We start from the raw sequence: 12,776 nt of genomic DNA, 5'->3' as shown, positions 1-12,776 counted from the left end.
GGAAATAGGAGAGCAGTTTATGTATTGGTCCAAACATGGAAAGGATGGAAATGGGACACGGTTCCCTGGCTCGCCAGCAGACCAGGGGTTAAAGGAATGCTGCTTCTCCTCTTCTGTGCTGCAGCAACTCTCATCTTTTTACCATGCTCCACACCTTGGCAGTGCAGCTCATCCAGCAGCTGAGCCAGGGCATGCAGGTGGCAGCCAGGCCTCCTGATCCACAAACGCCTACAAAAGGACAGGGAATGAGGACACCGAGAATAATCCCAAAACCAAAGAGGACCCGAGAAGAACAAAACAGAGTCAAGGAGTGAATCTGCCTGGAAATAGGGCCAGGCACTTGTAGAGAAGGGGAGAAACCATCAGTTCCAATAAATGTTACAAATTGACCCAGAGAGCTGCTCAAAGTCCCGCTACATTCCCGAACTTCGAGGAGAAGCACAAAGACTTAACAGAGCCATGAATATCGGCTGTTCTACAAAAGGAGGGTGCACATTAACGAGGACAGGCTCCAGGCGCATCAGGAAGTCGGAACCTTCCAAGGAACTCAGCCGGTGGGCAAAGGCAGAGGGAGATGCGGCCGGGAAAATGAGGATAAAAAGGAGGCTGCGGACTACAAGCACGGCAGAGAGCGCACGGCAAATGCCCCACGGCCTCTGCCCCTGCTCGGCAATAAAGTCACTTTGACAGGACTCCTCGCTCTCCCCCGGGCACACGAACCTCTGGCGACGGGAATTTCCCCGCCCGCTCCCGGCCGCGGGGCAGCCCCTCTGTCCTACCCACAGCAGCCGGGCCGAGCCAGCGCTGCTCCGGCAGCGGCTCCTGCCCGGCCCCGGCGGGAAGGAGACCGCGGGCAGCCGCTCCCGCAGCGCCCTCGGCCCGGGGCCGGCACGGGCCGGACACGGCACCGGCGAGCCGCCGGAGCCCCCTGCCGCCCCCTCCGCCCGCAGCCAGCCCCGAGCCCCCGCAGAGCCCAGCGCGGCTCCCACCTGCGCCGGGGCCGCCTCCGAGCTCCGCCGCCGCCGCCTCACCGCGCTCCGGCCGCTGCCGCCGCTGCCGGGCCCGCACAGCCGCTCGGCCAATGGCGCCGCTGGGCGGCCACGGCCGCCCTCAGCCCGCCGCCGGGGCCGCGCCGCGCCCCGCTCCCACCAATCAGCGCGCCGCAACCGCGACTGACGGCACCGGCGGCCAATGGCAGCGAGCTCGGGGCGGGCTCTGCGCACGGCCCCGCCTCGCCCCGCGCTCTCGGCGCCCCCGGGCTGCGTGAGGGGAAAGCCGGAGATGAGGAACAGCCCCGGCACGGGCCCGGGCCCGAGCCGGGATTGAGCTGCCCACACAAACAAACTTCTCCGCTCCTCCCGCCACGGCTTTCCCGGCCCTGCGCCTCCCGTGCCTCCGCCTCTGCGGGAAGCCCAGGAGCCTCACTTCCCCTGCCCCTCGTTAGTGCATCAGTGCTTCGCTTTGATTTCCCCCAAAAAGGGCAACCTGCCCCGAGCCCTGTGGGTGAGTGGGGCAGGGGAGAGATTTCTGTCAGAAAACTCCAAAGACTCGGAGCAGGAGAAGGAGAGTCAGTGCAGAGCCTTAAATGCAGCTTTCCCCACGCCTCCCTGCTCCCAGCTGCACCTCCTCCCCCGGCAGGGCAGGAGACAGGGAATGGGGCCATGCTCAGCTCATCCCCCGGGGCTTCTCCCTCTGCTCACGGACAGGAGTCGTTCCCTGCTGCACCCTGCGCTCTCTCCCGGCCGAGACTTCTCCAGGAACTTCTCGGAGCGGAGTCCATCCCCTGGGCACAGCCCCCTCCGAGTGCTGCAGCGTGGGTCACTGTGCCACAGGCTCAGTCCTACCAGGACAGGTTGTTCCAGCGGGGCCCCTCTGCCCGCGGGCTCACAGCCTCCTCTCAGGCATCGCCGAGCTCCAGCCCGGCTCCTCCAGGGGCTGCAGGGGACCTCTGCATCCCCATGGACCTGCAGGGGGATCTCTGCGTCCCCATGGACCTGCAGGGGATCTCTGCCTCCCCATGGACCTGCAGGGGATCTCTGCATCCCCATTCTAATATATGTTGTGGAATAATTCGTTCTTATGTAAAATATACATCAAGTCAGTTGTGCTTGTACAAAAAGATTCTTAAAGTTTAAATGACCAGTGGCTGCAGCCGGGGCTGGAGAAACCACAGTTGGCAGAGAAAGAAAGACTTAATTTAGAAATGAAAAAAGGTGGCTTTGTGCAGAGATGGGTCCTTTCCGGGAAAAATCCAGCATACACCCAACGTGAAAAATGCATATATGTTAGTTTGATTAGTAGTGCTGTATTAACATTTTAATAGCATGGTAAATGTAGTTTCATAGTTAAAATGAAGCTTTAGTAGTTAAAACATAAAATATGTATGTGGCTTTTCTTTTAAGGCATGAGATACTCGCTTTGAGGTAACCATCACAGAACACCTAAGTCTTCCAGTGAATAGGAAATTATGGCTTTCTTATCAGAAGAAGCAAATTTCTTCACCCCTTGCTCAGACTCAAAGACGCCATGGAGATTAAAGGAAACACTTGTCATATAACAGTCAGAGTGTCTTGTTTTAAACAGAATGTATGTATAACCATGAAGGATATATGAATATGCAATAGTGTAATTTTAAGGGTGATTCCTTTGTTCATAAAGTATGCATGTTGTGGTTTAAGTTCCCAAGAGCATCCAGACATCCTTAAGTCTTTGCTTTTTATTGTGTTTAATTGTCCTAACTCTAAATTTTTATCACTCTAATTTTATTACTATTTTAATAACTATGTTATTATTATTAAAATTTTAAAAGCCAAGTGATTGGCGTTTTTCACAATTATGGTAGCAAAGATGGTTTCTAACACCTCTCTGCCGGGGCCTGAGGAGGGTCAGGGTGAGGAAGACGGGTCCTGCCCTATTTAGGCAGCCTTGCTCTGTTCCCCTGGTGTGTGACCACAGACACAGGTTATGATCCATGGGCAAAAGGAGACAATAAAACAAAAAACAGGGAAAGGATTCCTTTAAACCGCGGTAATTAGCCCCTGAGACTAAAGTGTACACGAAGAACCAAGACCCAAGGACAAACGACAGGTGAGTATTTGTTGGGATGGGGTGGATAAGGGGGGAATGAGTGATTGCTGCAGTCTCTCATGCTGTGTTTTGTCTTTTTCGTGAGAAAAGCAGCCAGTAAAGAGACCAAGGGAGTGATAAAAAAGAGAGAATCCCCCCCCGGGGAAACTGGGACTGGGTCTTAGGGAAGAAGTGGAACCTCGTGGAGAGAAGCCAAGAGTTTTCCTGGCAGTGGAAAAACAGGGGAAAAAAAATTAAAAAAAAAGAAAAAAGAAGGGGCCCTAAAAAATTCTGCTGGATTGAGGGATAAGCGTGCCCAAGAACATCCAGGATTAAACCTGCTGGGTTGAGGGATTTGCATTCCAAGAGCACCCAGGGTTGCCAGATTGAAGATATGCCCACGGGGATCTGGGGTTGGACAACAGTAACATTAACACCTAAAATTCTGCTGGGTTGAGAGACATCCAGGATTAAACATGCTGGGTTGATGGATTAACATTCCATGAGCACTCAGGATGTAGATATGTAATGTAGACTGTTTGAAAGTGAAAGGTATCTTCTTATTGTATGTGAGAGTGAGTGAAAAATAAAAGTGAGTAAATGTAGATTAATGGAAGTGTATATAATGTAGATTGTTTATTTTGAGCTTTACTTTATCTCCTTGGAGGGAGGTGGATTGTGTTGAATGGTATTGTGAGAGAAAGGACTTTCTGAGTAGTTGAAAGAAGGTGGTATTCAGGTTGTTAGAGAAAGTGGGAAACAGAGGCAGAGGACTTGTGAAGAAACGTGAGGAATGGACTATCACATCTAAACTGGTGACACCAAATTGACTTTCAACCAGGACTGGGTGGTAATGGTTTGGGAAGACCCACATGATCCAAGGCAGGTACAAAGAATAACACCTAACTGAGAAATAAGGCAAAGCTTGCACCACTGGTTCTAAGCCCTGCCTGAATAAACCCTGAGACGCCTCCAACACCTCCTTGGAAGAGGAACACTGCCACTTCAAACAGGAGGATCGGGAGTGTTTGAGTCAAAGAGTTCTTATAGTCTGGCCTTAGCCTGTGGTTTGTACAGGGAAGAAAGGAAATTGCCATCAGTGCTATACTGTATACTTTATGTGATTCATCCCAATACTGGACACGCCAGCTGGGTTACAAGTGAATGTTCAAATTATGGGAATAATTGGTGTTGTATCTCACAAAATCTATGTTCTTGTTGCAAGAGGTATCAGTACTGAATCAATTCCCAATACAGATAGAACTCAAAACAACTGAAGTAATAACTGTTTTGTGGATGGGAATTATTAGTGCCTGTTGACTGAGAGATACTTGAGGAACAATGGGAAACCACAGTTAAGGAGTGTCAAAAAGGACTTGCCTAAAAATATCAGTAAAAAGGAGTGACAAGGGAAACAGAGGGCAAGCCTGGATTGAGCACTGTACTCACCAGCGAGAAGATCACACGTACCTGCTGTGGGCAGCAACCCCACAGGCAGGGGAGGTGGGGGTATAAGCCACGCCAGACCTCTGTCATTCCTGTTTCTGTCTCTCATTTGTTGTCTTTTCCCTACTGAGATAGCAGCAAGATCGTGTCACAAATGTTACAGAAAGTGTTACATGGAAAGAAACCAAAGTTCATTTTTGTTACACACACCCATGTCAACAGCCACAGACTCACCCAAATTGAGTACCTGCAGGCAAAATGGGGAAAAATATTGGATTACAAGGAAATTAGGAAAATGTGATAATAGATGGGGCATCGAATGTCTGAAAGGAGAGAGATGGATTTGCTTTACATTTGATCTTAGAGATATAGTCCAAGATTTGGTATAAAGACAATTAATAAACAAAAAGGTGAAACCAGCACAGCAATCTAGCTCTGTATTGACTCCAAATTATATACTGCATCATATTATAGGCCTCCACGCTGTTATAGAGGAGATAAAAAACAAAGCTGCTCAGGCACTGGAATTAATATCAAATCATAAAGGCCAAACAAAAACTGCAGTGTACCAGAATAGGTTGGCTTTAGACCATTTATTGGCTAATGAAGGGGTGTTTGTGGAAAGTTTAATATATCAGATTGTTGAAAATAGATGACAACGGGGAGGTCATCCTAGAAAAAAACAACCCAGATACCAGTCCAAAAATGGGAAAACAATGTTAAAAACTAACTAGTGGGGTAATGTATTGAGCATGGGATGGTGGAAGAAATGGGGATTCTTCCTTTTATGTATTACAACTGTTATAAATGAAAGTTTGTCTAGACAAATTAATATGAAAAAATAAAATATTTATTTTGCAATCAAATTCTACCTAGCCAGCCACAAGGAAAGAACAGAGACGAGCCCGGGGTCGGCCCTGGGTGTGCAACAAAGAGGTCAGCCTCAGCACAGGTTTTCCTCTAAGCCCACACACCTCCATCCTGGCACAAGAGGTTTTTATAGGGAAAATTCTGCCTGAGGCCAAGATTTCAGCAATCAGTCTTTTCTTCCATTAAGAGTCTATATGTTAATGAGATTTTCTTTTTTGGTGATGAGGGAGAACAATTCAGTGTCTGGAGTTTGTTGAATCCCTTGATGAAATTTACGGGAGGGAACGCTGCATTCACCTGTGTCTGCCCAAGGATTTCCATGATATCCATCTCGGGTTCTTCAGGCAAGGATCAGCACCTGGCGTTCCTGTATCTCCCCAGCCATGGCCCATCTCCTGGGGAGCCGCACCTTCTTACTTGTAAATCAGTTTCCAATATACACCCGGTCTCACCTGCGAGGGTGGGGGGGAATGCTTATACAAACGTGTAGAGTGTTAGAGTGTTCTAACAAATCTAACAAATATTCAATGTCACATATATCATATTAGAATCGGCACCAATTATATCTGCTACATATAACAGTATGGTAAATGTAGCTTTGTAGATAAAATGAAGCTTTAGTAGTTAAAAAAGAAACTATGTATGTGTGTGGGGGGCGGGGGGTTTAAGGAATGAGATACTCGCTTCAAGGAACACGCAAATTCTCCAGAGAAGAGCAATTTATGGTTTCCTTATTAGAAGAAGCTGATTTCTTCACACCTTGCTCAGACTCGAAGACCCCGTGGGGATTAAAGAAAACAGTTGACATACAACAGACAGAGTTTTTTGTTTCAAATATAATGTATGCATAACCACGAAGGATATATGAATATGCAACAGTGTATTGTTTTAGAGGTGATTCCTTTATTCACAAGGTACATTCCTCTTGGCTTAAGTACCAGAGAGCATCTGGACCTCAGATATTCTTTCTTTTTTATTGTCTTGTAATTGTCTTAACTCTAAATTTTTATCAGTCTAATTCTATTCCTATTTTTATCACCATTTTATTATTATTAAACTTTTAAAATTCTAAAACCCAAATGATTGGCATTTTTCACAAATTCCTATCAGGAGACAGAGAACCCATTTATCATTTCAATGGCATCATTAGATTAAAAGCTGTCCTCGGAATAAGAACCAACCAGACAGCTCCAGCTCCTGACCTTCCTGCCGACCAACCGACTGAAATGAGGAACACAACATTTCACCAGGGGATGGGATCAGATTATCTGTTAGCAGGAAAAAAAGCAGTTTGTGGAAAACTAAATGACTCAAACTGCTGCTGGCAAAGAGATGACAAGGGGAAAGTGTTGAAAAAGATAATAAAGGAAATAGGAAAGCAGTTTCTGTATGGGTCCAAGCATGGAAAGGATGGGAATGAGACACGGTTTTCTGGCTCCCCGGCAGACCAGGGGTTAAACGTTGGGAGTCTCCTGGATTGTCCCCGGAAAGCGCCCATCTCTGCACAGAGACACCTTTTTTCATTTGTAAATAAGGTCTTTCTTTCTCTGCCAACAGTGGTTTCTCCAGCCCCGGCTGCAGCCACTGGTCATTTAAAACTTTAAGAATCTTTTTGTACAAGCACAACTGACTTGATGCATATTTTATATAAGCACGAATTATTCCATAACATATATTACAGTGGGGCTGCGGAGATCCCCCTGCAGGTCCATGGGGATGCAGAGGTCCCCTGCAGATCCATGGGGATGCAGGGATCCCCTGCAGCCCCTGGAGGAGCCGGGCTGGAGCTCAGCGATGCCTGAGAGGAGGCTGTGAGCCCGCGGGCAGAGGGGCCCCGCTGGAGCAGCCTGTCCTGGCAGGACTGAGCCCGCGGCACAGTGACCCACGCTGCAGCACTCGGAGGGGGCTGTGCCCCAGGGGATGGACTCCGCTCCGAGAAGTTCCTGGAGAAGTCTCGGCCGGGAGAGAGCGCAGGGTGCAGCAGGGAACGACTCCTGTCCGTGAGCAGAGGGAGAAGCCCCGGGGGATGAGCTGAGCATGGCCCCATTCCCTGTCTCCTGCCCTGCCGGGGGAGGAGGTGCAGCTGGGAGCAGGGAGGCGTGGGGAAAGCTGCATTTAAGGCTCTGCACTGACTCTCCTTCTCCTGCTCCGAGTCTTTGGAGTTTTCTGACAGAAATCTCTCCCCTGCCCCACCCACCCATAGAGCTTCGGGCAGGTTTCCCTTTTTGGGGGAAATCAAAGCGAAGCACTGATGCACTAACGAGGGGCAGGAGAAGTGAGGCTCCTGGGCTTCCCGCAGAGGCGGGGGCACGGGAGGCGCAGGGCCGGGAAAGCCGTGGCGGGAGGCGCGGAGAAGTTTGTTTGTGTGGGCAGCTCAATCCCGGCTCGGGCCCGGGCCCGTGCCGGGGCTGTTCCTCATCTCCGGCTTTCCCCTCACGCAGCCCGGGGGCGCCGAGAGCGCGGGGCGAGGCGGGGCCGTGCGCAGAGCCCGCCCCGAGCTCGCTGCCATTGGCCGCCGGTGCCGTCAGTCGCGGTTGCGGCGCGCTGATTGGTGGGAGCGGGGCGCGGCGCGGCCCCGGCGGCGGGCTGAGGGCGGCCGTGGCCGCCCAGCGGCGCCATTGGCCGAGCGGCTGTGCGGGCCCGGCAGCGGCGGCAGCGGCCGGAGCGCGGTGAGGCGGCGGCGGCGGAGCTCGGAGGCGGCCCCGGCGCAGGTGGGAGCCGCGCTGGGCTCTGCGGGGGCTCGGGGCTGGCTGCGGGCGGAGGGGGCGGCAGGGGGCTCCGGCGGCTCGCCGGTGCCGTGTCCGGCCCGTGCCGGCCCCGGGCCGAGGGCGCTGCGGGAGCGGCTGCCCGCGGTCTCCTTCCCGCCGGGGCCGGGCAGGAGCCGCTGCCGGAGCAGCGCTGGCTCGGCCCGGCTGCTGTGGGTAGGACAGAGGGGCTGCCCCGCGGCCGGGAGCGGGCGGGGAAATTCCCGTCGCCAGAGGTTCGTGTGCCCGGGGGAGAGCGAGGAGTCCTGTCAAAGTGACTTTATTGCCGAGCAGGGGCAGAGGCCGTGGGGCATTTGCCGTGCGCTCTCTGCCGTGCTTGTAGTCCGCAGCCTCCTTTTTATCCTCATTTTCCCGGCCGCATCTCCCTCTGCCTTTGCCCACCGGCTGAGTTCCTTGGAAGGTTCCGACTTCCCGATGCGCCTGGAGCCTGTCCTCGTTAATGTGCACCCTCCTTTTGTAGAACAGCCGATATTCATGGCTCTGTTAAGTCTTTGTGCTTCTCCTCGAAGTTCGGGAATGTAGCGGGACTTTGAGCAGCTCTCTGGGTCAATTTGAAACATTTATTGGAACTGATGGTTTCTCCCCTTCTCTACAAGTGCCCGGCCCTATCTCCAGGCAGATTCACTCCTTGAATCTGTTTTGTTCTTCCCGGGTCCTCTTTGGTTTTGGGATTATTCTCGGTGTCCTCATTCCCTGTCCTTTTGTAGGCGTTTGTGGATCAGGAGGCCTGGCTGCCACCTGCATGCCCTGGCTCAGCTGCTGGATGAGCTGCACTGCCAAGGTGTGGAGCATGGTAAAAAGATGAGAGTTGCTGCAGCACAGAAGAGGAGAAGCAGCATTCCTTTAACCCCTGGTGTGCCGGGGAGCCAGGGAACCGTGTCCCATTCCCATCCCTAGCATGCGTGGACGAATACGTAAAGTGCTCTCCTATTTGCTTTGTTATCTTTTTCAGCACTTTTCCTTTGTCATGTCTTTGCCAACAGCAGTTTGATCCATTTAGTTTTCCACAAACTCCTGTGTTTTCTGATCACAGATAATCTGATCCCATCCCCTGGTGAAATGCTGTGTTCCTCATTTCAGTGGCTTGGTCGGCAGGAAAGTCAGGAGCTGGAGGTGTCTTGTTGGTTCTTGTTCCGAGAACCGCTTATAATCAAATGATGCCATTGAAATGATAAATGGGTTCTCTGCCTCCTGATATGTATTGATTCAGATCCCAGGGGCTGGTCCATGGTGTTGTAGGATTTGTTCTGGTGGCCCTTCATATTTTTCCCATTTTTGGGTGCTCCCTTCAGCTGGGGCTCCATCAACTGACCGCTTTTTTCTAATTACATCCTCAAATACTTGAATTCCAACTGATCTCCCTGAACTTGTTATAGCAAAACCCCCCAGTGCTCTGATACACCCTGTACAGCAAAGACAGTGGAAGTAGATGTGGGAGTGGGCAGACGGATGATCCCCCCCCTTATTTTAGTGAAGTTTTCATAACATTCTCCATTTGCTGTTTCCCTTTGCAGCTTCAATCATTTCTGTTTCAGAGTCAGAGATCCTCAGCATGGGCTCTGCCTTCAGCTGTGCAGATTCCACCTGCGCAAGAGGGCAGAGGGAATCAGCCAATTCCTGCCCCAGGCAGGAAGAGCCAGGTACATTGTCCCCACTTTGCCCCAGTGGTGTTAATGTGCATTTCTAAAACTCCTCCTGGGTGCCTGAAATGCACTTTAGCAGCCTCACTTGTGCCCCCGCCACAACCTGCTGCTTCTTTTTTTTTTCTTTCAAATAATCCATTTAGTATTTGTGACTTAAAGGGTCACCTTTAAATCTCTTCTAGTTTTGGGAAGTACAGCCTAAAGATGAATGTTGAAAAACCCAGAAAAAAATTTCACTATCTCTCACGGAAACATACACAAGAAAATTCCAAGGCAATTCAGTTTTTTCTACTTCTCCTCTGAGTAAAAATTCATTCTCACATCTTTGACACAAACATTACCGGCAATATAGAAGAGGGATTTTTACAAAAAAGACTCTAATGCTTTAAACTTTGCACTGGAACTGCAGCAAAAATAAAACCTCCACCAATATGTTTAGTGTTAAGAGTCAAGGCATTCCTTGATTCTGGCCAGGATGTGCAACAGAAATCATTCCATCCCCACACAGCCCGGGTGTGCAGAGAAAATTGTTCCATGACACGTAGGTTTTACTCGAATTTTCCCAAACTTGATACAGTCTGACCCAGTCTAAACATAGTGGTTTAATGTTTTGTAGTTTCAAGTTGTGCAGTTTTTAGTATTTGGTTTCCTGTTGGACCCGATTTCTTTGCTTGTGCTGTTAATGAGGTGGGAAGTGCTGGATTTCCTTCTCAGCCTTTTGCAGACCAGGTGTCTGCAGCCCTGCCGGGGGCAGTGTCTGGGGTAGGTGTTGGTTGCTGTTTGCTGCTGGGGTTGATGTTTTGCTGCTGGTCGTTATCTTTGTGGGTATCTTTTGGGCCATTCCCAGTGTGTTGAGATGTTAAACTTATCTCCACTGAGTGGTGTAACATCCCTTAACAAAACCTTTAACATTTCTTTCCCCAAGGCCAAGGCAAAGCAAGCCTGAGTAGAGAAATCAAAGGTTAACAATGTTCAAGTCTAGGAGCTGGTCTATTTTCCATGGATGCAGTGGCAGGCAGGGCAGTGTGTGAGTGTGAGTGAGAGCCAGAGTGGAATTGTCCCGGTGTCTCCCCAGCAGCTGTGGCAGTGCAGGCCCAGAGAGCACTGAAGCTGCAGCAGTGGCAGCAAGGGCTGGCCCCGGTGGCTGGAGCTGCCCAAGGAGGGTGGCCAGGCCGAGGATTTCAGCAGAGGAGGTGTGGGCAGGCCCAGGGCCTTGCCCCGCTGTGTAGCCCTGGCTGCTGCTGCGCTGCCTTCAGTGCAGGCTCAGGGGGGCCTCCCATCCTCCTGCTGCAGGCGGGAAGTGCAAATCTCCGGGGCTGCAGAGACCTGGAGCCCAGGCTGAGGGGTCCCCCCGTGTTCAGCTGTGCTGGCGGCTGTTTCTGGCCTCGGGGCCCCTTGGCATGGGCCACGCCACTTGGCCACCAGTGGTGCTGCTTTGCACTCCTTAGGCAGAGCCCATGTCCTGCTTGGATGTTGGCAACAGCAAAGTGCCAAGGCAGGCTCTGTGCCAGCCCAGCTTCCTGGGGGAGAGATTGCACCAGAGACAGGATTCTGGCCACAGACTGCTTTAAATGTGCATCCCTTATCTCCACCCTGCACTAGGTGGAGAATTCCCAGGGTAAGGAATTCTTGATATCAGTTCCAAGGGGGAAATAATTGAATATCTGCCCTGGGTCTGGCTCTTCTTCTTGCCCAAGCCAATGGCAAAATCGTACCCATGGCATCTTGGTTTCTATCCGCAGCTTCCAAAGGTGTTTATTTCAATTCCCCATTCATTCTTTGTACCCAGCCTGAGCTCTGGGGGTGCCAGGGGTTCTGGAGGTCGAATTGTATTCCTAAAGCTGCCATAAGCCCCTGGAGGATCTTTCCTGGAAAATGAGTGCTGCTGTCTGAGTCTGTTTCTTCCACAATCCCTTTTATTGGAATTATTTCTTTTAGAAATACCCTAATAAGTGATCTGGTGGTTGCTGAGCAGTCAGAATTGCTTTTGCCCCCCTGTTAGGTAAGATGGTGTCACCAGAAGCTATTGAAGCCTTCCTGCTCAGGGCATTTCAGTGCCAGGCTCTTACAAGCACACACAGCTGTGCCGGTTGAGCTGACCATGGGGGGTAACCTGCGCTTTGTCTGATTCCCTTTCCTCAATAACAGCGTGTCGTGGAACTCTTTTCCCTTCTGCTGCCCTTGAAGAGCCATCCACAAAGACATTTTCTGCCTCAGGCCAGGCAATGTCTCCTGAATCTCCCCCAGGCTGGGTCTGGAGCTGTGTCACTTGAATGCAGTGCTGGGTTTCTTCCCAGCCCCTCTGTGGGCTGTTCAAACAGGAGACTGGGTTAAACCCTTCCCCTGTGCTCAGTTCTGAATCCTCCTGTGCCACTGAACAAGTTTCACACTGTAATAACCGAGCACTGCTCATCCATTGCGAGGCTCCTTTGGTGATCAAAGCTTGAACTTTATGGCAGACTGGAACAATTGGAGATCCTGTTGTCATCAGGTTTTGGGCCTTGGTTCTTGTTGAAGCTGTGGCTGCACAATTCTGCAGACAGTGAGGCCGCTCTGGCCACTGGGTGAAACGTTTTGGCCCAAGAATTCCTTTGGCATGGCCCTGTTGAACATTCACCTACAATTCCAATTTCTTTTCTGAGTCTGAAGAGCCAGAGCTGAGGCATCAATATTTTTGGTTGTTCATTTTCTCAAGTTTTGCTCTCTTTCTCCTGTCCATACCACGGCATGGAGGCTGTCTGGGGTTAAAAAGTCCTACAGTGTTCTGGCTGGAACAGAGAATCCTCATTCTAGGCTGTGTACTTCCCTATTAATCCTCAGAATTTTCGCAGCTCATTTTTGGTGCTGGGAAATGTTTCTTCTGTGATTCCCCAGACCCTCTCTGGGTCAATCCACAAGAAACTCTCAGTCCTAATATATCCCAAATATTTAACCTTTTTCTCTACCATTTGCACTTAATTTTTTTCAAATACTCAAAAAAAAGTTT

The 12,776-nt window shown here is 50.7% G+C and overlaps 1 long non-coding RNA gene across 1 annotated transcript; it reads right to left on the bottom strand.

The window, feature by feature from the left end:
* On the bottom strand, positions 1–1,075 carry LOC144247713 (uncharacterized). The gene is made up of 2 exons (XR_013341279.1): positions 990–1,075; positions 1–228 (listed from the first exon to the last, which is right to left on the bottom strand). It is a non-coding gene; the product is annotated as an uncharacterized LOC144247713 (long non-coding RNA).
* Between the last annotated feature and the right edge of the window lie 11,701 nt (positions 1,076–12,776).

This window comes from Lonchura striata, chromosome 31 (genome assembly GCF_046129695.1).
Source record: "Lonchura striata isolate bLonStr1 chromosome 31, bLonStr1.mat, whole genome shotgun sequence".
In the NCBI taxonomy this organism is placed as follows: Eukaryota; Metazoa; Chordata; class Aves; order Passeriformes; family Estrildidae; genus Lonchura; species Lonchura striata.
This window is presented reverse-complemented; position numbering and strand designations above follow the sequence as displayed.